The sequence below is a fragment of the Cherax quadricarinatus genome, chromosome 16, assembly GCF_038502225.1.
Source record: "Cherax quadricarinatus isolate ZL_2023a chromosome 16, ASM3850222v1, whole genome shotgun sequence".
Classification (NCBI taxonomy): domain Eukaryota; kingdom Metazoa; phylum Arthropoda; class Malacostraca; order Decapoda; family Parastacidae; genus Cherax; species Cherax quadricarinatus.
Genome location: NC_091307.1, coordinates 28383578 through 28407850, shown reverse-complemented (window position 1 = coordinate 28407850; position 24273 = coordinate 28383578). Strand labels below are relative to the sequence as shown.

Here is a 24273-nt window from a genome sequence, read left to right as displayed (position 1 = left end):
GCGGCCCGGTCCATGACCAGGCCTCCCGATGGATCAGGGCCTGATCAACTAGGCTGTTACTGCTGGCCGCACGCAGTCCAACGTACGAGCCACAGCCCGGCTGATCCGGCACTGACTTTAGGTATCTGTCCAGCTCTCTCTTGAAGGCAGCCAGGGGTTTATTGGCAATTCCCCTAATGCTTGATGGGAGGCTGTTGAACAGTTTTGGGCCCCGGACACTTATGGTGTTTTCCCTTAGTGTAACAATGGCCCCCCTACTTTTTATTGGGGGCATTTTGCATCGCCTGCCCAGTCTTTTACTTTCGTAGGGAGTGATTTCTGTGTGCAGATTTGGGACCATTCCTTCCAAGATTTTCCAAGTGTAGATTATGATATATCTCTCCCTCCTGCGTTCCAACGAGTACAAGTCAAGTGCTTCCAAGCGTTCCCAGTAGTTAAGGTGCTTGACAGAACATATACGTGCAGTAAAGGATCTCTGTACACTCTCTAGATCTGCGATTTCACCTGCTTCGAATGGAGATGTTAATGTACAGCAGTATTCCAGCCTAGAGAGAACAAGTGATTTGAAAAGGATCATCATGGGCTTGGCATCTCTCGTTTTGAAAGTTCTCATTATCCATCCTATCATTTTCTTTGCACGTGCGATCGTGGCACTGTTGTGATCCTTGAAAGTGAGATCCTCAGACATTACTACTCCCAGGTCCCTTACATTATTTTTCCGCTCTATTGTATGGCCGGAGTCAGTAGTATACTCTGTTCTAGTTATTATCTCCTCCAGTTTTCCATAACGGAGTAGTTGGAATTTGTCCTCATTGAACATCATATTGTTTACCGTTGCCCACTGGAAAAATACCAAAATGACCACCGCCACCCGATATCACTCATCCCCATAGGTCATGGATACCCACGGGTTTTAGGGTGCTAGTAGGACCTGATATTTCATATCTTTTTGACCTGTTATAAAACTTCAGTCCTCTAACCTCCGATACTTCCTTTATATATATATATATTATTGTTTATGAATATGTATATTAATATCTATTAAACATAAATAAGCAGTTTAGAAGTGTACAGAATCCTTTGACTGCATGTAAAGTTCTGTCACAAATACTAACTTCAACCGCAATGTACTCGTTAACAGAAAGATTATCAAATCTATGTTGAAAAAATCCTGAAACTTTCCCGTTTGAACAAAAATCACTCTACAGAAGTTATAAACATCAGGCGTGCAAAAGTAACTCAATAAAAGCTAAAACATATTATAAAAAAAACATCAGTTCTAAAAGACTATAAACCATCAGTTATCAAGCATTATAAATATCAGTTATAAAAGCTGAACATCATTTAAAAAACATCAGTTATAAAAAGCTATAAACATCAGTTATAAAAAGCTATAAACATCAGTTATAAAAAGTTATAAACATCAGTTATAAAAAGCTATAAACATCAGTTATAAAAAGTTATAAACATCAGTTATAAAAAGCTATAAACATCAGTTATAAAAAGCTATAAACATCAGTTATAAAAAGCTATAAACATCAGTTATAAAAAGCTATAAACATCAGTTATAAAAAGCTATAAACATCAGTTATAAAAAGCTATAAACATCAGTTATAAAAAGCTATAAACATCAGTTATAAAAAGCTATAAACATCAGTTATAAAAAGCTATAAACATCAGTTATAAAAAGCTATAAACATCAGTTATAAAAAGTTATAAACATCAGTTATAAAAAGCTATAAACATCAGTTATAAAAAGCTATAAACATCAGTTATAAAAAGTTATAAACATCAGTTATAAAAAGCTATAAACATCAGTTATAAAAAGCTATAAACATCAGTTATAAAAAGCTCGTGGAAATAAGTGGTCGTGGGAGCTGTGTGCGCCCAACCCTCAGCTGCCACAGATTTGTCTCTAATGTAGGATTCCTGTTGAAGGAGGGACAAGCACCCACGTCCTGCTGAACCTTAAACAACTTGCTGCCAGTCCGTTGGGCCCACTGGGCCTGCCACTTCCCCAAGAAAATATCTGTGAATATAGACCATGAGGTCAATGTACGGCAGGTGTCTATTACAGAATAGACTCGTTGCAATAGTCTTTGCCTGGACATCTGCCCGTTCATTTCCCCGAGACGTGGTCACCATGGCTTGAGCCCCAGCAGTACTCCACATGCTTGTGATGCAGCCGGAGAACAGGAGACACTGGTCCAGTTTCCTTCAGGGAAAAATAAAAAAAATCGCTTCAGGCAATACAGCCGTTTTCTTTTCCCTACTTGAGTTTCTACTCACTAAATTCACTTCCAGAAGTGTCACCCAGTGATGGATACATTTTGTTTTTATTTTACTGCCGAAGTGACAGCAAAATAAACTAGCTGCTACCGTACATAGGATGGTAGCAGGCTAGTACCGGCTAGTTTATTGTGTACCCAATATGCATCATGTGGACGATACCACAAGAGCTTATTGATACACAAATTGTCTAGAAAATAGACCCTAAAATGTTAAGAGGAATTATGGGTATATATTTAAAAGATAAATATTTCATCTGTTATAAATTTTTGTAATCTTTTATTTTCACTAAAATACCTTGACGTATCATACAGGTTATTGTGTCTTCTACCTGTGATATACCAGTCACTAATTTCCAGTTTTAATATTCTCAAAGCTCTGCCTTGGGTCTGGTTTTGTTTCTAGTGCCTGTCTGATCATCCTGGCAGTTGCTGTTGGCAGTCTGTTGGTCCACATACCCACCATACACAATATGCGGTTTATGGCACTTTACTGATAAGACATTTCGTTCATCAGGGACTGAAAATTATTAAAGACTCTAGTAAACTCAGCATAAAATAGCACACACTGCGTATTGTGTCTCATTAACCTACTTGTTAGTATATAAAACTATTGGTATATTCTGGTTGTTGTGACACTTGAAGACTTATGCTTCTTCCGGTATAGTTCTCATATCTCCTGGTATTAGGTGCCTACGTTGGACTGCCTGCGACTAGCTTAAATAACCTGGTTGATCAGGCCATTAATCAGTAAACCAGTTTTGGGACTGGGTCTTGTGGACAGTGACATCCGCTCTGGAAGCGTCTTTAAGGGAGGCCTGGTCATGGACCGGGCCGCGGGGGCGTTGATCCCCGGAATAACCTCCAGGTAACCTCCAGGTAAGGTAACTGACAGTCCACCTGCATTTAATTAAGGGTTGGGAGGGAGGGGTGGCAGACGCTGCAGCAGGTGTAGTGGCAGGCGCTGCCGCAAGTGTAGTGGCAGGCGCTGCCGCAAGTGTAGTGGCAGGCGCTGCCGCAGGTGTAGTGGCAGGCGCTGCCGCAAGTGTAGTGGCAGGCGCTGCCGCAGGTGTAGTGGCAGGCGCTGCCGCAAGTGTAGTGGCAGGCGGATCGGCAGACGCAACGCCAGGTGCATTTTGGCAGGCGCTGCCGCAAGTGTATTATTATTTCTATTATACTCATGCGGGAAACGCTAAACCCACTGGGGTCTTATAGTGAAATAAAAATTTATTTTTTCCCATGTAAAGCTTACAATGTGAGGTTTATATATAAAATATTAATTACAAAGAAAGCTACTAGCATGCCTAGGCATTTCAGGCAGAATAATCTTAAGTCTTTCTGACTACTCTATATTCACACAGGTTATTGAGCAGTCCATTTTAATATACACTATTGCATATTGACATAAATGGGAAGCAATCAGGCTTGATTCAAGGAAAGGGTAGAACACTCCAATTCCCTGGATGCAGAGCCCTTCGCCGGCATCAAGAGCCTTCACATACGGAGGGCCCGGGTTCGATTCCCGGCGGGTGGAAACATTTCGACACGTTTCCTTACACTATTGTCCTGTTCACCTAGCAGCGAATAGGTACCTGGGTGTTAGTCGATTGGTGTGGGTCGCATCCTGGGGGACAAGATTGAAGACCCCAATGGAAATAAGTTGGGCAGTCCTCGATGACGCACTGACTTTCTTGGGTTATCCTGGGTGGCTAACCCTCCGGGGTTAAAAATCCGAACGAAATCTTATCTTATCATTGGAGGGCAGCAGTTGTCATGATCAACCAGACGTCCAGTATTTTCAAGGGCAATAACCACGTGATTATGGCCACCTAGTGTCAAAGGCCACTACCGGAGGCCCCAGAGGCCACACAGAGGGAGGGACGGGGAGGCAGGAAGAGGGAGGGGAAAGGGGGAAGGGAAAGGGGGGAGGGGGGATTCGTGCCTCCACACACAAACAATGAATTTCCCCCATACACTTTACCATTCTGGCTACACAGTTACATCTCCGTGACCACACTGTTACTTCTCCCTGGCTACACTGTTACGTCTCCATGACTAAACTGTTACATCTCCCTGGCTAGGATGGATAATGAGAACATTCAAGACAAGAGATGCTAAGCCAGTGATGATCCTTTTTAAATCACTTATTCTCTAGGCTGGAATACTGCTGTACATTAACATCCCCATTCAAGGCAGGTGAAACTGCAGAACTGGAGAATGTACAGAGAACCTTTACTGCACGTATAAGTTCCATCAAACACTTTAACTACTGGCAGCGCCTGGAAGCACTTAACTTGTACTCACTGGAGCGCAGGCGAGAGAGATATATGTATCATAATCTACACCTGGAAGATTCTGGAGGGACTGGTCCCTAATATGCACACAGCAATCACTCCATACGAAAGCAAAAGACTTGGCAGGCGATGCACCATACCCCGAGTGAAAAGTAGGGGCGTCACTGGTACACTAAGAGAAAACGCAATAAGTGTCCCGGGCCCAAGACTGTTCAACAGCCTCCCACCAGCAATAACGGGCATTACCAATAGACCCCTGGTTGTCTTCAAGAGGGAGATGGACAGATACTTAAAGTCAGTGCCGGATCAGCCGGGCTGTGATTCGTACGTCGGACTGCGTGCGGCCAGCAGTAACAGCCTCGTTGATCAGGACCTGACCCACCGGGAGGCCTGGTCGTGGACCGGGCCGCGGGGGCAGAATATCCTCCAGGTAGACATCGTTACGTCTCCTTGGCTACACTGTTACGTCTCCCTGGCTACAATGTTACGTCTCCCTGGCTACACTGCTACGTCTCCCTGGCTACACTGCTACGTCTACCTGGCTACAATGCTACGTCTCCCTGGCTACAATGCTACGTCTCCCTGGCTACACTGCTACATCTCCCTGGTTACAATGTTACGTCTCCCAGGCTACACTGTTAGGTCTCCCTGTCTACACTGTTACATCTCCCTGTCTACACTGTTACGTCTCCCTGGTTACACTGCTACGTCTCCCTGGCTACCTGGAGGTTACCTGGAGGTTATTCCGGGGATCAACGCCCCCGCGGCCCGGTCCATGGCCAGGCCTCCCGATGGATCAGGGCCTGATCAACTAGGCTGTTACTGCTGGCCGCACGCAGTCCAACGTACGAGCCACAGCCCGGCTGATCCGGCACTGACTTTAGGTATCTGTCCAGCTCTCTCTTGAAGGCAGCCAGGGCTTTATTGGCAATTCCCCTAATGCTTGATGGGAGGCTGTTGAACAGTCTTGGGCCCCAGACACTTATGGTGTTTTCCCTTAGTGTACCAATGGCGCCCCTACTTTTTATTGGGGGCATTTTGCATCGCCTGCCCAGTCTTTTACTTTCGTTGGGAGTGATTTCTGTGTGCAGATTTGGGACCATTCCTTCCAGGATTTTCCAAGTGTAGATTATGATATATCTCTCCTTCCTGCGTTCCAACGAGTACAAGTCAAGTGCTTCCAAGCGTTCCCAGTAGTTAAGGTGCTTGACAGAACTTATGTGTGCAGTAAAGGATCCCTGTACACTCTCTAGATCTGCGATTCCACCTGCTTTGAATGGAGATGTTAATGTACAGTAGTATTCCAGCCTAGAGAGAACAAGTGATTTGAAAAGGATCATCATTGGCTTGGCATCTCTCGTTTTGAACGTTCTCATCATCCATCCTATCATATTCTTTGCACGTGCGATCGTGGCACTGTTGTGATCCTTGAAAGTGAGATCCTCAGACATTACTACTCCCAGGTCCCTTACATTATTTTTCCGCTCTATTGTATGACCAGAGTCTGTAGTACACTCTGTTCTAGTTATTATCTCCTCCAGTTTTCCATAACGGAGTAGTTGGAATTTGTCTTCATTGAACATCATATTTTTTGCCGTTGCCCACTGGAAAACTGTTTATATCTTCTTGGAGGTTAACCGCATCCTCAGCAGATGACAGCCTCATGCAGATCCTAGCATCATCCGCAAAGGATGATACGGTGCTGTGATATACATCTCTGTCTATGTCTGATATGAGGACGAGGAATAAGATGGGGGCGAGTACTGTGCCTTGTGGAACAGAGCTCTTCACTATGGCACCCTCCGATTTAACTCTGTTGACCACTACTCTTTGTGTTCGATTTGTTAGGAAGTTGAAGATCCATCTCCCCACTTTCCCAGTTATTCCTTAAGCATGTATTTTATGGGCTATTACGCCATGATCGCATTTGTCAAATGCTTTTGCAAAGTCTGTGTATATTACATCTGCATTCTGATTTTCTTCCAGTGCATCCAAGGCCGTATCATAGTGATCCAGTAATTGTGAGAGGCAGGAGCGACCTGACCTGAACCCATGTTGCCCTGGATTGTGCAGATTTTGGGAATCCAGGTGATTTGCAATCCTGCTTCTTAGCACTCTTTCAAAGATTTTTATGATGTGGGACGTCAGAGCTATTGGTCTATAGTTCTTAGCTAATGCTTTGCTGCCACCTTTATGGAGTGGGGCTATATCCGTTGTTTTAAGTGACTGTGGAATTTCACCCATATCCAAGCTCCTCCTCCATAGTGTACTTAGGGCACACGAGAGGGGTTTCTTGCAGTTCTTAATGAAAACAGAGTTCCACGAGTCTGGGCCCGGGGCTGAGTGCATGGGCATGTTGTCAATGGCTTTTTCGAAATCTATCGGAGTTAGGGTAATGTCGGAAATCTAGCATACATTTATGGAGTTTTGAGGCTCATTCATGAAGAAATCATTTGGGTCGCCGATCCTCAGACTGATTAGTGGTTCACTAAACACAGAGTCATGCTGGGATTTCAATATTTCACTCATTTCCTTGTTGTCATCTGTGTAAGTCCCATCCTGTCTGAGTAAGGGCCCGATACTAGATGTGGTATTTGCCTTGTTTTTGGCATATGAAAAGAAATATTTTGAATTTCTTTCAATATCACTAATAGCTTTAAGCTCCTCCTGTCTCTCCTAGTTCCTGTAAGAGTCATTTAACTTAAGTTCGATAGTTTCCACTTCCCTTTTCAGCGCCTCATTTCATGTATCAGATATTCTAGCACTCCTGAGGAGTTCAGTGACTCTTCATCGTCTTCTGTAGAAGCGTCTTTCTCTCTCCAGTTTACTCCTGCTCTTCTTCTTTCTTAGGAGAATATGCCTAGAACATGCTTCAGCTGCCAGGAAGTTGATCCTTTCTAGGCACTGGTTTGGATCCATGTCATTTAAGACATCTTCCCAACATGTTTCGTTTAGGACATGGTTTACCTGGTCCCAGTTGATGTTCTTGTTGTTGAAGTTGTATTTTGTGAAGACACCTTCACAGGTACATGCATTCTGCTGATCAGGACCCCTATGCATGTACGTCTGGACTTCGATTAGGTTGTGATCGGAATTAGTTGTTTTTTTATATTCTTATGTCTCTTATCAGGTCCTCATTATTTGTGAAGATAAAGTCAAGTGTGTTTTCTAGTCTTGTTGGCTCCACTATCTGCTGGCTTAAGGTGTGTTTTTCGCAGAGACTTAGTAGCTCATGTGTGTGTGACCTTTCATCTGCGCTACCTCCAGGGATTGTTTCAGCTATAACATTATTTGCTACATTCTTCCATTTTGTATGCCTTAGGTTAAAATCACCAAGCAGTAAGATGTTTGGGGATGGAGCTGGAAGGTTTTCCAGACAGTAATTAATTTTCAGTAGCTGTTCCTTTAACTGTTGTGAGGTTGCATCTGGTGGCTCATATACAACCACAATGACTAGGTTTCAGTTCTCGATCTTTATTGATAGAACTTCAACTACCTCATTTGTGGTGTTCAGCAACTCCGTGCAGATGAGGGACTCTCTGACATACAGGCCAACCCCCCCCCCCCTTGTTGCCTGTTCATTCTGTTGCATCTTAAAAGGTTGTAACCACTTACCCATATTTCACTGTCAAAGTGATCTTTTGTGTGAGTCTCTGTGAAGACTGCAAACATTGCATTAGACTCCTCTAGAAGCTACACTGCTACGTCTCCCTGGCTACACTGCTACGTCTCCCTGGTTATACTGTTACGTCTCCCTGGTTATACTGTTATGTCTCCCTGACTACACTGCTACGTCCCCATGGCCACACTGTTACTTCTCCCTGGTTACACTGCTATATCTCGCTCGCGACACAGTTACCTCTCGCTACCTACCATGCACAGTTTAACATTCAGGAATTTGTAATGTGTTACATTTTCTGTCCTGGGTATTCTGGCAGTGTATAATGTATATCAGAGCCTTCACTGCTCTTTATAAACACCATCGCCACCGGTACTCTGGCGGTCTACCAAGAATCTACCTGGAGGGCATTCCGAGGATCTACGCCCCTGCAGCCTGGTCCAAGACCAGGTTCTAGGTGCATCAGGGCCTGATCAACCAGGGCCCAATCTGGAAAATCCTAGAGGGACGAGTCCCTCTAGGATTTTCCAGATATAGATTATGCTGTATCTCTCTCGCCTGCGCTCCATTCAGTACAAGCCAAGTGCTTCCAGGTTCTCCCAGTAATTAAGGTGTATGAAGGAACTTATGCGTGCAGTAAAGGTTCTCTGTACATTCTCTAGTTCTGCAATTTCACCTGCCATGAATGGGGATGTTAATGTACAGTAGTATTCCAGCCTAGAGAGAATAAGTGATTTAAAAAGGATCATCATTGGCTTAGCATCTCTTGTCTCGAATGTTCTCATTATCCATCCTATCATTTTACTCGCGGATAAGATAGTGGTACTGTTATGATCCTTGAGGGTGAGATCCTCAGACATTATCACTCCCAGGTCCTTCACATTACTTTTCTGCTTTATTGTGTGATTATAGTTTGTAGTATACTCAGTCCTAGCTATTATTTTCTCCAGTTTTCCATAACAGAGTAGTTGGAATTTGTCTTCAATGAACATCGTATTGTTCTCCGTTGCTCATTGGAAAACTTGGAGTATATCTTCTTGGAGATCTGTAGTGTCGTCACTGGATGACTCTCGTGAAGATCCTAGCATCGTCTGCAAAGAATAATACGGTGCTATGGTTTACATCTCTATCTATGTCTGAGAAGCCAAGCCAATGATGATCCTTTTCAAATCACTTGTTCTCTCTAGGCTGGAATACTGCTGTACATTAACATCTCCATTGAAAGCAGGTGAAATCGCAGATCTAGAGAGTGTACAGAGATCCTTTACTGCACGTATAAGTTCTGTCAAGCACCTTAACTACTGGGAATGCTTGGAAGCACTTGACTTGTACTCGTTGGAAAGCAGGAGGGAGAGATATATCATAATCTATACTTGGAAAATCTTCTAAGGAATGGTCCCAAATCTGCACACAGAAATCATTCCTTACGAAAATAAAAGACTGGGCAGGCGATGCAAAATGCCCCCAATTAAAAGTAGGGGCGCCATTGGTACACTAAGGGAAAACACCATAAGTGTCTGGGGCCCAAGACTGTTCAACAGCCTCCCATCAAGCATTAGGGTAATTGCCAATAAACCCCTGGCTGCCTTCAAGAGAGAGCTGGACAGATACCTTAAGTCAGTGCCGGATCAGCCAGGCTGTGGCTCGTACGTTGGACTGCGTGCGGCCAGCAGTAACAGCCTAGTTGATCAGGCTCTGATCCATCGGGAAGCCTGGTCATGGACCGGGCCGCGGGGGCGTTGATCCCCGGAATAACCTCCACGTAACCTCCAGGTAACCAGGTAACCTCCAGGAGGAACAGGATAGGAGCGAGTACTGTGCCTTGTGGAACTGAGCTCTTCACTATGGCAGCTTCCGATTTAACTCTGTTTACCACTGCTCTTTGTGTTCGACTGGTGAGAAAGTTGAAGATCCATTTGCCCACTTTGCCAGTTATTCCTTTAGTATGCATTTTGTGTGCTATTACACTATGATCGCACTTGTCGAAGGCTTTTGCAAAATCTGTGTATACTACATCTGCATTCTGTTTGTTTTACAGATTATTATTATTATAATCAAAAAGAAGAGCTAAGCTTTGTTTTACAGAGCATCCAAGACCATATCATAGCGATCCAGCAGTTGCGAGAGGCAGGAGCGACCTGCTCTGAGCCCATGTTGCCCTGGTTTGTGCAATTGTTGGTAATCCAAGAGGTTTGTAATCCTGCTTCTTAAAACTCTTTCAAAGATTTTTATGATGTGGGACCTTAAAGCTATTGCTCTATAGTTCTTAGCTATTGATTTGCTGCCAGCTTTATGAATGGGGCTATATCTGTTGTTTTCAGTGACTGTGAAAGCTCACCTGCGTGAGAGTGGTTTCTTGAAGGTCTTTATGAACAAAGTGTTCCACGAGTCCTAGGCCTGGGGCTGAGTACATGGGCATGTTGGTAGTGGTAATGCTGGTGGTAATAGTAAGTGTGGAAGTAATGTTAACAGTTGTTGTTGTTGGTGATGATAAGGGTGGTGGGGGTGGTGATGGATGGGGTGGTGGAAGGAGGAGGGGTGGTGGGGCTGTGGGTGGATGGGTAGTAAAGGTGGGGGTGGTGGGGGTGGTTTAGGGATGGAGAGGTGGTGGGTGGTGTTGGTGGTAGTGGTGGTGGGAGTGGTGTTGGTGGGGGTGGGTGTGGTGGTTACCTGGAGGTTATTCCGGGGATCAACGCCCCCGCAGCCCGGTCCATGACCAGGCCTTCCGATGGATCAGGGCCTGATCAACTAGGCTGTTGCTGCTGGCCGCACGCAGTCCAACGTACGAGCCACAGCCCGGCTGATCAGGCACTGACTTTAGGTATCTGTCCAGCTCTCTCTTGAAGGCAGCCAGGGGTTTATTGGCAATTCCCTAATGCTAGATGGGAGGCTGTTGAACAGTCTTGGGCCCCGGACACTTATGGTGTTTTCCCTTAGTGTACCAATGGCGCCCCTACTTTTTATTGGGGGCATTTTGCATCGCCTGCCCAGTCTTTTACTTTCGTAGGGAGTGATTTCTGTGTGCAGATTTGGGACCATTCTTTCCAAGATTTTCCAAGTGTAGATTATGATTTATCTCTCCCTCCTGCGTTCCAACGAGTACAAGTCAAGTGCTTCCAAGCGTTCTCATTAGTTAAGGTGCTTGACAGAACTTATACGTGCAGTAAAGGATCTCTGTACACTCTCTAGATCTGCAATTTCACCTGCTTTGAATGGAGATGTTAATGTACAGCAGTATTCCAGTCTAGACAGAACAAGTGATTTGAAAAGGATCATCATGGGCTTGGCATCTCTCGTTTTGAACGTTCTCATTATCCATCCTATCATTTTCTTTGCACGTGCGATCGTGGCACTGTTGTGGTGGTGGTGGTGTTGATGGTGGTGTTGGTGGTGGGGATGTTGGTGGTGGGGATGTTAGTGGTGGTGTTGATGGTGGTGTTGGTGGTGGGGATGTTGGTGGTGGGGATGTTGGTGGTGGTGTTGGGGGTGATGGTGGGGATGTTGGTGGTGGTGTTGGGGGGTGGTGGTGGGGATGTTGGTGGGGATGTTGGGGGGTGGTGTTGGTGGGTGGTGTTGGTGGGTGGTGTTGGGGGGTGGTGTTGGGGGGTGGTGGTGATGGTGGTGGTGGTGGTGGTGGTGGTGGGGGTGGTGGTGGTGGTGGGGGGGGTGGTGGTGGTGGGGGTGGTGGTGGGGGTGGTGGGGGTGGGGGTGGGGGTGGGGGGTGTTGGTGTGAGTGGTGGTGGGAGTGGTGGTGGTGGTGGTGGGAGTGGTGGTGGTGGTGGTGGTGGTGGTGGGGGTGGTGGTGGTGGTGGTGGGGGTGGTGGTGGTGGAGGTGGGAGTGGTGGTGGGGGTGGGGTTGTGTTGGTGGGGGTGGTGGAGGTGGGAGTGGTGGTGGGGGTGGGGTTGTGTTGATGGTGGTGGTATCTGTGATAGTGGTAAAAGCAGTAGTAGTTGTAGAGCAAAGTAAGCTGTGGTAGTGGTGGTGGCTGAGAAAGAAATAGTTGTAATGGTAATGGTGTTCATGATAACGGATTTGAGTGGTGGTAGTGGTTGCTGTAGTTCGTGGTGGTCGTAGAAGATGTGGGAAGGTGGTGGTGGAGGTGGTGGATGCTGGCAGTGGTAGTTGTTGCTGTAGTTGGTAGTGATCGTAGTAGAGGTGGAGGTAGAGGTGGAAGGTTGTGGTGGTGGTGGGCGGAGCGGTGAGAAGGGTGGTACAACACCCTGCCATAGATCACGGCGCACTACACCTCGCTAGACGGCACCACACCACACCACACCACGCACACACACACACACACACACACACACACACACACACACACACACACACACACACACACACACACACACACACAATGTTCCAGAGATGGTACAGAGCAATAAGGGGTCACAAATGGAAGTTGAAGACTCAGATGAGTCACAGGGATGTTAGGAATTATTTCTTCAGTCACAGAGTTGTCAGGAAGCGAAACAGTCTGGAAAGTGAGGTAATGGAGGCTTTAAAGAAGGCATGGTAAACCTCAAGGAGCAGGGAGAGAGAGAGTACCTAGTGGCGACCAGTGAAGAGGCGGGGCCAGGAGCTATGAATCGACCCCTACAACCACAATTAAATGAGTACAATTAGGTGAGTGCACACAGGGCCAGGAGCTGAGACTCGACGCCTGCAACCATATATAAGTGAGTACACAGCTGTCATGCAGCCTGCTTGCCGACGCTCCAGTTAGTCAACGAACAGCAAAAAACGCTTGTTGACTCCCATCACACGATTGGAAAGCGATACCCACAGTGAGCTGGGGCTGTGGGTACACCAGGGCAGGGCATTGTATTTGTTTGAATTCCCAGGCTCTAACGTATCGCTGAACGGGATCAGGTTTCCCCAGCCCAGGGAACCAGCGTGTTCCGCGGCCTTGTCCTCTCTAAACCCTCATTAAACCTCCTTCACTTTCATTTTTTACGTTCACACATTCTTTTTCATGACGGTGTCCATGAAAACTGTGGAGCCTTCGGCTGGCAGTTAAGAAAACACCGTGAAGTAAGACAAGTGTATTTCAGTGAGAAAAAGCAGGTGTATTATTTCATATCTGTCAGCATTTTATTCCATACCTTACCGAAAACAACCCGGGTTCAACCTTCCGTGCGAGTCAAGACCGGCCAAGTCTCAGCACTGCCCCTCTCTCATCACATGGCAGTACATAGATACCTAGGCGTTAGTATCCTGTTGTAGGTCGCATCCTGGGGAAAGATCCAAAAGGAACACAGCCACATTGTTTGGCTTTAGTAGTGAGTTGGTAACCCGCCGAGGTTAATAAAACCATCAATCAATAAAATAGGGTATGTACACCCCTGTGTGTGTGTGTGTGTGTGTGTGTGTGTGTGTGTGTGTGTGTGTGTGTGTGTGTGTGTGTGTGTGTGTGTGTTTATAACTCAGTGATTATAAAAATACATACGTCTCAGTGAATATACAGATATGTACCTTAGTGCATATGCAGATCTTTAAACCTGAGTGAATATACACAACTAAGGTGTACTTGATCATTAAAACATGTGTAACAGATGGATATGGAACAATAATGTTCCAGACCCCCATCATGGAGCAACTCTCTTCTCCAGGCTAAGGGACTGACCACCTCAAATACTATTTCTCCAATGTTGATGGACTGATTACATCATTTTCATTTCACTACTGTACCTACTGCCTCTGCATTTGACTGAAGAGGCCTACAACGTTGGCGAAACGTTTAATGAGTAAAGATACCCAGCTGTTGTACATGTGCCTTAATTATCAACGTGCCGGAATTTTATAATATTTTTAACATAACCCGTACCTAGTACAAAGAAAAAAAAGGGGGAAAGTAAGGACATTTTTAACATAACCCGCACTTAGCACAAGGGAAAATAAAATTTTTAACATAACCCGCACCTAACACGATTGAAAGTAACGACATTTCGGTTCGACTTGAACCATTGACAATATGGCAACTAGTGTAGGGGCATTCTTCAGTGATTATACCGATATATACAAATCAGTGAATATACAAAATGTACACCTCAAGAAATATACTGATACATACACCTCAATGAATATGCAGCTATATACACGTCAGTAAATATACAGATATACACAACTCAATGAATGTATGTGTGTATATATAAAGATTTCCAGCCCCCGTGACTGATCTTCCAGTCATATATATATATATATATATATATATATATATATATATATATATATATATATATATATATATATATATATATATATATATACAATAAGATCACAGTAAATAGGTGATCTCAGAATATACAAAACAACCACTGTGAAAGAATAGAGAAGTTCCAAGCGCTTTCGTGACTACTCACATTATCAAGGAACAATGAAATTTTACAAGGAATCTTATAGACACATCCATCAGCATTTTGGGGGGAATTCTTTATCAAAAGTTTTTTTTAACTGTATCAAGATTTTTGAATACAACTTTAATATTAAAAGCCTTAAGAAGAGAAGGCATATCAACCAAAATTTATGAAATAGGTAATGATTTGAAAAACCCAAGAAATGTAATTGATAATTTTTTTAAAGTTGCTAGAAATACTTTTTACAATCCAAAAAGGGACAACCATTACTCAGACAGGATGGGACTTACACAGACGACAACAAGGAAATGAGTGAAATATTGAAATCCCAGTACGACTCTGTGTTTAGTGAACCACTAATCGGTCTGAGGATCGACGACCCAAATGATTTCTTCATGAATGAGCCTCAAAACTCCATAAATGTATGCCAGATTTCCGACATTACCCTAACTCCGATAGATTTCGAAAAAGCCATTGACAACATGCCTATGCACTCAGCCCCGGGCCCAGACTCGTGGAACTCTGTTTTCATTAAGAACTGCAAGAAACCCCTCTCGCGTGCCCTAAGTACACTATGGAGGAGGAGCTTGGACATGGGTGAAATTCCACAGTCACTTAAAACAACGGATATAGCCCCACTCCATAAAGGTGGCAGCAAAGCATTAGCTAAGAACTATAGACCAATAGCTCTGACATCCCACATCATAAAAATCTTTGAAAGAGTGCTAAGAAGCAGGATTGCAAATCACCTGGATTCCCAAAATCTTGGATCTTCAACTTCCTAACAAATCGAACACAAAGAGTAGTGGTCAACAGAGTTAAATCGGAGGCTGCCATAGTGAAGAGCTCTGTTCCACAAGGCACAGTACTCGCCCCCATCTTATTCCTTATCCTCATAACAGACATAAAGAGAGATATACACCACAGCACCGTATCATCCTTTGCGGATGATACTAGGATCTGCATGAGGCTGTCATCTGCTGAGGACGCGGTTAACCTCCAAGAAGATATAAACAAAGTTTTCCAGTGGGCAACGGTAAACAATATGATGTTCATTGAGGACAAATTCCAACTACTCCGTTATGGAAAACTGGAGGAGATAACTAGAACAGAGTATACTACTGACTCCGGCCATACATTAGAGCGGAAAAATAATGTAAGGGACCTGGGAGTAGTAATGTCTGAGGATCTCACTTTCAAGGATCAAAACAGTGCCACGATCGCACGTGCAAAGAAAATGATAGGATGGATAATGAGAACTTTCAAAACGAGAGATGCCAAGCCCATGATGATCCTTTTCAAATCACTTGTTCTCTCTAGGCTGGAATACTGCTGTACATTAACATCTCCATTCAAAGCAGGTGAAATCGCAGATCTAGAGAGTGTACAGAGATCCTTTACTGCACGTATAAGTTCTGTCAAGCACCTTAACTACTGGGAACGCTTGGAAGCACTTGACTTGTACTCGTTGGAACGCAGGAGGGAGAGATATATCATAATCTACACTTGGAAAATCTTGGAAGGAATGGTCCCAAATCTGCACACAGAAATCACTCCCTACGAAAGTAAAGGACTGGGCAGGCGATGCAAAATGCCCCCAATAAAAAGTAGGGGCGCCATTGGTACACTAAGAGAAAACACCATAAGTGTCCGGGGCCCAAAACTGTTCAACAGCCTCCCATCAAGCATTAGGGGAATTGCCAATAAACCCCTGGCTGCCTTCAAGAGAGAGCTGGACAGATACCTAAAGTCAGTGCCGGATCAGCCGGGCTGTGGCTCGTACGTTGGACTGCGTGCGGCCAGCAGTAATAGCCTAGTTGATCAGGCCCTGATCCATCGGGAGGCCTGGTCATGGACCGGGCCGCGGGGGCGTTGATCCCCGGAATAACCTCCAGGTAACCTCCAGGTAACCATGAAAACTTGGTTGATATGCCTTCTCTTCTTAAGACTTTTAATATTAAAGTTGTATTCAAAAACCTTGATACAGTATTATATCATTATTATTATAATCAAAAAGAAGCGCTAAGCCACAAGGACTATACAGCCTTGATACATTTAAAAAAAAAAAAAAAAAAAAAAAATTGATAAAGAATTCCCGCCAAAATGCTGATGGATGTGTCTATAAGATTCCTTGTAAAATTTGCGATAAAGTTTATTACGGTCAAACTGGTAAAAATCTCAAGCAAGTCCATGGTCGACAGGAATATAATTGAATCTTGTTTCATAAAAAGCAGTTTTGACAATAATATGAATATTTCCTTTGGTTTATATAAATTAGATCCATTTATAATTAATAGAATTTGGAAGAATTTAATAATACATTGGACAAATAATAATTTTTTAAATTTCTTATTTCTTGAGTAGAATAGTTTGTTGGTGGGTTGTACGAAGGACCTGTCTAGTTCTGCCGGCGGGCCTGCTGTCTTGCGTCAGGTGTTTCGTTGTTGTGGGATCTGATAGTGAGGTGTGGGCTACCCCTTTATATACCTTCCTTTGATGCTTTACTTTCATTGTTCCTTGATAATGTGAGTAGTCACGAAATCGCTTGGAACTTCTCTATTCTTTCACAGTGGTTGTTTTGCATATATATATATATATATATATATATATATATATATATATATATATATATATATATATATATATATATATATATATCAACACGTCGGCCGTCTCCCACCGAGGCAGGTGACCCAAAAAAAAGAAAGAAAATCCCCAAAAAGAAAATACTTTCATCTTTCAACACTTTCACCACACTCACACATAATCACTGTTTTTGCAGAGGTGCTCAGAACACAACAGTTTAGAAGCATATGCGTATAAAGATACACAACATATCCCTCCAAACTGCCAATATCCCGAACCCCTCCTTTAGAGTGCAGGCATTGTACTTCCCATTTCCTGGACTCAAGTCCGGCTATATAAAAATAACCGGTTTCCCTGAATCCCTTAACTAAATATTACCCTGCTCACACTCCAACAGATCGTCAGGTCCCAAATACCATTCGTCTCCATTCACTCCTATCTAACACGCTCATGCACGCCTGCTATAAGTCAAAGCCCCTCGCCCACAAAACCTCCCTTACCTTTTCGAGGACGACCCCTATCCCGCCTTCCTTCTCCTACAGATTTAAATGCTCTCCGTGTCATTCTTTGATCCATTCTCTCTAAATGACCAAACCACCTCAACAACCCCTCTTCAGCCCTCTGACTAATACTTTTATTAACTCCACACCTCCTAATTTCCACACTACGAACTTTCTGCATAATATTTACACCGCACATTGCTCTTAGACAGGACATCTCCACTGCCTCCAACCGCCGAATAGGCAGAACTTGCGATCTTGGCTCAAATAGCAACGCTCATCTTGCCATATAGGACAAGTGAAAATTTGTGCATGCAATAATTTCGCCAAAATCATTCTGAACCTAACGGAGAAAATATATTTCGTTGTGTTTGTTTAGTATTAAATTATTGTAAACGTATTTAAAATATATCTAGTTGGATTAGGCTAAAATAAATTACGCTTGTTATCATAAGATTAGGTAAGTTTTCTAAGATTCTTTTGTTGCAAAATTAAATTTTTTTACATTAACATTAATGAAAAAAATATATCTTTGAACGTATAAGAGAAAATTTGTGAAAGGACTTAATTTAGTTAGTTAAAGATTAGCCGGTATTCTCCCGGCCCGGGCCTTTTCCAAGTGGTGGCCCGGCCTTGGCTCCCTCTTTAGGGAGTGTCTGAGACCTAAGTCTCCCATGGGAGGAGGCACAAGTACCTCCTCATCTTTGGGACCAACTGTCCCCAGGCCTAGCAACAAGGTAGGCCTCTCTGGTCTGCCATCCCCGCCCCAAGGGAGCAAATGGGAATGACAGTCTTATGAGCTAAAGCTCGGGCTCAGGCACCTACCCTACCCTAGAAGGGTTAGGCATGGTGTCGATCAGGACTTAATTTCAAATGAGTTCTTGCTAATTGACCAGTTTTACATATTCGGCACGACATGTGTGTGTGTGTGTTAGTTACCAGTTGTCAAAGGCACTTGTCGATAGACACTTGGTCTGGTGGTGGTGTTTTTTTTTTTTTTTTTATGTGTGTACTCACCTAGTTGAGGTTGATGTGTGTGTGTGAGAGATCGAGAGAGAGAGAGAGAGAGAGAGCAAACAAAAAAAAAAAATTTTTTCGGTGAGAGAAAATTTAATTTAAAAATAAAATTTTTTTTAATTAAAAGGATAAATAAATTAAATTTTTCCATATTTTTAATTTTTCCTTTCCCTTTTTTTTAATGTTTTATTATTATTATTATTATTATTATTATTTATTATTATTTTTAAAATATTCAAATTTTAAATTAAAATTAAAAAAATAAAACCAACTTCCTTTTTGGGATATAATTGTTGTGGTGTGTGGGAAATGTTGGGTGGTTTTTTGTTGGGTGTTGTGTTTTTTGTTTTGTCTTTAGTTTTTAAAAAAAAACTGGTTTTTTGCTTTAAGAATTAAATTTTAAAAATTAAAATAATTTTTAAAATTTCTCTTTTGTTTAAAGGGGAATTTTTAATTTTTTAAATTAAAAATTTAAAATTTTTTTAAAAAAAAATTTTTTAAGAAAAAAAAATTTAATTTTTTTTAAAAAAGGGGGGGCCATTTTCATTTAGTTTTTTTAATTAAATGTATTTTAGATAATTTACCAATAATTTAATAATAAAAAAAAAAAAATAGGTTTTTTATTATTTTTAAACCGAATTTTTTTGAAATTATTAATAATAAATTTTTTTCCTGATTCAAAAAATTCTATTTAACCAAAAATTTAAAAGTTTTATATTGGAATTATATATAAAATTTTAATATATATATATATATATATATATATATATATATAATATATATATATATATTTTACAAAAAATAATTTTTACCCAAAAAATTATTTTATCAAAAAAAAACAAAAAAACTGCCTAGCCAAGGAATTTTCAAAATTTGCCTTTTGAGCCTAATTTGGAGAAAAATGGGCATTGACCCTTAGACCAAAATTTAACAATGATGCAAAAAACCAAATTTTATATTTTTATCTAACATTTATCTGATAAGCCCTCTCAAAGTTTGTTTTCCTAATGCAGGTTTGCGGGGTTAAAAGGTCCTGTTTGTGGAAAAATTTAAAGTGTAAATACGGGAATGAAACTCATTGATATTAATCCCTTTTAATGAATATTTGATTACATACTTTCCAATTTTAAAATTTTTGAACGGGTCATCTTGTTATCATAGAGATATTCACCTGCATGTATATATTCTCTAATTAAAAAAACCTTTTTAAGGGACCCCAAGTGTTCAGTAGAAAAAGTAAAGGGTGGTTAGGAATTGTTTTTACGGGGTTGGTGGGGCTAAAACCTGTTTAATTTCCTCCCCCTCTCCCCCAAAATTCAAAATTAAAACAAAGGGTTATTTGGTTTTCTGTAAAATTTTTCTTTTAAAACTTTTGGTAAAAAGGGTTAAAATTTTGGTTTTTTTTTTACTTTAAAAAATTATGAGATAAAAAATTTTTCCAATATTAAAAAAATCGTTAGAAAAAAATATAATTAATAGAAATAAAAACAAAAAAATTTTATTCGGTATTAGTAATATAGTTTAAATAAAATGTAGTGGTAGAAAATAATAGAAAGGAGTAGAGAAAGTAATGTAGTAGTAGAAATTGGTTATATAATTAGAAAAATATTTTTAAAAATTTTCCCCAAAATTAAACAGTCTTAAAGTGAACCAGGCCCCCTGACCTTGCTCCCCCGCATGACCCGCCTTGCTCAAAGCATGACCCCGCCTTCTCACCCAGCTGCCCTGCCTTGCTCCGGCTGCCCCCCCTTGCTCCCCAGCAGCTCTGCCTTTCCAAAAGCATGACCCTGACCTTCCCCCCACCGCTGGGCCCCCTGACCTTCTCCCCCCGCTGCCCCTACCTTCTCCACACCAGCTGACCCTGACCTTCCCACCCAGCATGACCCTACCTCCCCGCATGACCCGGCCTTTCCCCCCAGCAGCCCCCTGACCTTGCTCCGCATGCCCCCTGCCCTTTCCCTGGCATGACCTGACTTGCTCCCACCGCATGACCCCTGCCCTTTCCCCCCTGCCCCTGACCTTCTCCACCACGCGGCCTGACTTTCTCACACAGCATGACCCTGACCTCACGATGACCCTGACCTTCCCCCCGCATGACCCTGACCTTGCTCACACCAGCAGCCCCCTGCCCTTTCCCAACCGCTGCCCCTGACCTTTTTCCCCAGCAGACCCTGACCTCACCAGCTGACCTCCTTGCTCCACCAGCATGACCCCGGGCCTTGCTACACCGATGACTCCGGGGCCCCCCACACCAGCATGCCCCCTGACCGTCTCCCGCATGCCCCCGGAGCCCTCCACCAGATGACCCCTGCCCCGTCTCCAAACAGGGCCCTGTTGCTCCAAAACCAGGACCCCTGTGCTCACACCAGCAGCCCCTAAGTACCCCACCAGCATGCCCCCTGCCCTTTCTGCATGACCCCCGGGCCTTGCCCCCTGCTGACCCCTAATTCCCTCCCCCAGGCATGCCCCCCTGACCTTCTCACCCCCCTTTGACCCTGACCTTCTCACCCACCCGGACCGGGCCGTTCCCCACACCAGCTTGCCTGACCGGGCCCCGACCCTTGACCGTGCTCACACCAGCATGATCCTTGACCGTGCTCACACCAGCATGATCCCTGACCGTGCTCACACCAGCATGATCCTTGACCGTGCTCACACCAGCATGATCCCTGACCGTGCTCACACCAGCATGATTTTTTACCTTGCTCACACCAGCATGACCCCTGACCTTGCTCACACCAGCATGACCCCTGACCTTGCTCACACCAGCATGACCCCTGACCTTGCTCACACCAGCATGACCCCTGACCTTGCTCACACCAGCATGACCCCTGACCTTGCTCACACCAGCATGACCCCTGACCTTGCTCACACCAGCATGACCCCTGACCTTGCTCACACCAGCATGACCCCTGACCTTGCTCACACCAGCATGACCCCTGACCTTGCTCACACCAGCATGACCCCTGACCTTGCTCACACCAGCATGACCCCAGGGAAACTAACCTACTGTTTCAGTTAATTTAGATGATACGGAACTAAAAACTACACATTTGGAAACAAGAGAAATAATGTGAACATTAAAATGGTATAAAATACCGACAGGTTGTTTCGAAATAAAGATACCTAACTGTTGCATATGTGTCTCACCCAACAAGATAAATAATAATAATAATAATAATAATAATAATAATAATAATAATAATTTATTATAAACTTCCAGTATTTTCCATACAATATATTTGTACATGAGGTTTGAGGTTATGTAGATGAGGACGTTAATTAGTGGCGGACTATGAAGATGTTTATATACGATCTGATAAGATGGATGGTAGGAAGTACCTGCCTCACAACCTTGTGGAAGAGCGCTCATCTTGCAACTGAAAGGACCTAGGGTCAGTCCTGGTGGGCAAGGCTGGACATAGGGGCAAGTCTCTCCACCTGCTGCCTCTGCTGACCTAGCAGTAGATGCCCAGGAGCTAGTGGACTATTTTGGATTGCATCTGAGAACCTACGGTATGGTCCCCAACGAATACTCCGACTATCACTATCTTGGGCTAAGATAAATACTGACTGTCCTGTGTTATGATAAGCCCTGACTACCCTGGCTTAAGATAAACTGTTACTCTTCTGAGTTTAGCTTTATTAAGGACATCAACAAATGTTTCATATATATATATATATATATATATATATATATATATATATATATATATATATATATATATATATATATATATATATATATATATATATATATATATATATATATATATATGTCGTGCCGAATAGGCAGAACTTGCCATCTTGGCTTAAATAGCAACGCTCAATATAGGACAAGTGAAAATTTGTGTATGCAATAATTTCGCCAAAATCATTCAGAACCTAACGAAGAAAATATATTTCACTGTGTTTGTTTAGTATTAAATTATTGTAAACAAATCTAAAATATATTTAGTTGGGTTAGGCTAAAATAAATTGTTCTCGTTAGAATAAGGTTAGGTAAGTTTTCTAAGATTCTTTTGGTGCAAATTTAAAAAATTTTGCCTTAACATTAATGAAAAAAATATATCTTTAAACGTATAAGAGAAATTTTTAGAAAGGACTTAATTTTAAATGAGTTCTTGCTAATTGACCAGTTTTACATATTCGGCACGACATATATATATATATATATATATATATATATATATATATATATATATATATATATATATGTAAATGCAGATCTGTACAGTCAATCTAATAGGAAAATGAATGCAAGAAGCATATATTGTTGTTAATAATATAGAATTAATCCAGGACAACCTAACGAAGCCACTGGAAATAAGTCACTTGTTTTTTTGCCTTTCCTGGGCCTCCTAGGATATTATCTCTTCGGAGATAATAATACGAAGTTCTGCTTTCGCCTGCTTCTTGGCTTCACTTGGTCTTCTTATTTTTGTACCTTAATTCAACACAATTTAATGGTTCACAAACTTACCTTAGAAAGTGGGCCGGTGAGTGATGCTAATCCAGACTGATGTCAGGCGATCATATCCTCTTCGGAACTGTCACTAATAACAAACACTGGGCAAAAAACAATGTTTTGTCCTATACAATCGCTTTTACCGTAACTGGTTAATTTCCCTAGTTTAGTATCAGAATAAATACGGTAAATCTCTTTTTAAATGTATACAATCAGTAGCTTAACATATTTTCTGTTAACATTCAGTCAACACTTCACAATGACACGAAACTAATTAGATCGGTGTGTGTCAATTCATTAACTTAAGCAATATACAGTGGTGCAGTGGAAGGCGTAATACTGGGGAAGTGAAACATTCCTCCCACTTCCTAGCACTCTCACGTGCGTACTGGAGGTAAATACAACCAGACGCGAGCGTCTCTATGGACCGACCAACGTTCCTGGCGTTCACCAATCAGCGAGCAGAACGCACTTCCCCCAGGGGTGCAGACAGCTTTCTCTATACTCCTCTAGTTTTTACTCAATTAATAATTGATTTTTTTTATTAAACTGCATGGCTGGAGACACTGACCATATTACTCTATTATGGAAAGTAATTTAACATCAATTGAGAAAAAATATAATGCAAAACAATTAAAAGAATAATTTGTAAGCAAAAACTCCCCTTTAATATCTCACAATTTGAAGACTTTATTCCTATTATTAACCCGGATGGTTAGCAACCCAGGGAAGCTTAAGACAGTGTGGCTTATTTCAATTGGGATACTTTGTTGATGTAAGAGGTGACAATGACTTACATATTCTAAATTGGACCCTAAATATATCCTAAATAATTTTTGACAGTTCTAAAGCTACCAAGCTCCTTAATATGGTGTGAAAGATTGATATACCTGGAGTTTACCTGGAGAGAGTTCCGGGGGTCAACGCCCCCGCTGCCCGGTCTGTGACCAGGCCTCATGGTGGATCAAGGATTGATCAACCAGGCTGTAACTGCTGATCGCACGCAATCCAACGTACGAACTACAGCCCGGCTGGTCAGGTACCGGCTTTAGGTGCCTGTCCAGTGCCTGCCTAGGAGGCAGTTGAACAGTCTTGGGCCCCTGACACTTATTGTGTTGTCTCTTAACGTGCTAGTGGCACCCCTGCT

General features: G+C 42.7%; 1 protein-coding gene across 1 annotated transcript in view; it reads right to left on the bottom strand.

Annotated features, from left to right (window-relative positions):
* LOC128688914 (uncharacterized) overlaps positions 1-23502 on the bottom strand; it is a 659540-nt gene extending 636038 nt beyond the window's left edge. The window contains exon 1 of the mRNA XM_070085536.1: positions 23142-23502. The gene's annotated coding sequence lies outside the window, so the exon portion shown is untranslated. The remainder of the gene's footprint in view (positions 1-23141) is intronic.
* Positions 23503-24273: the final 771 nt, after the last annotated feature.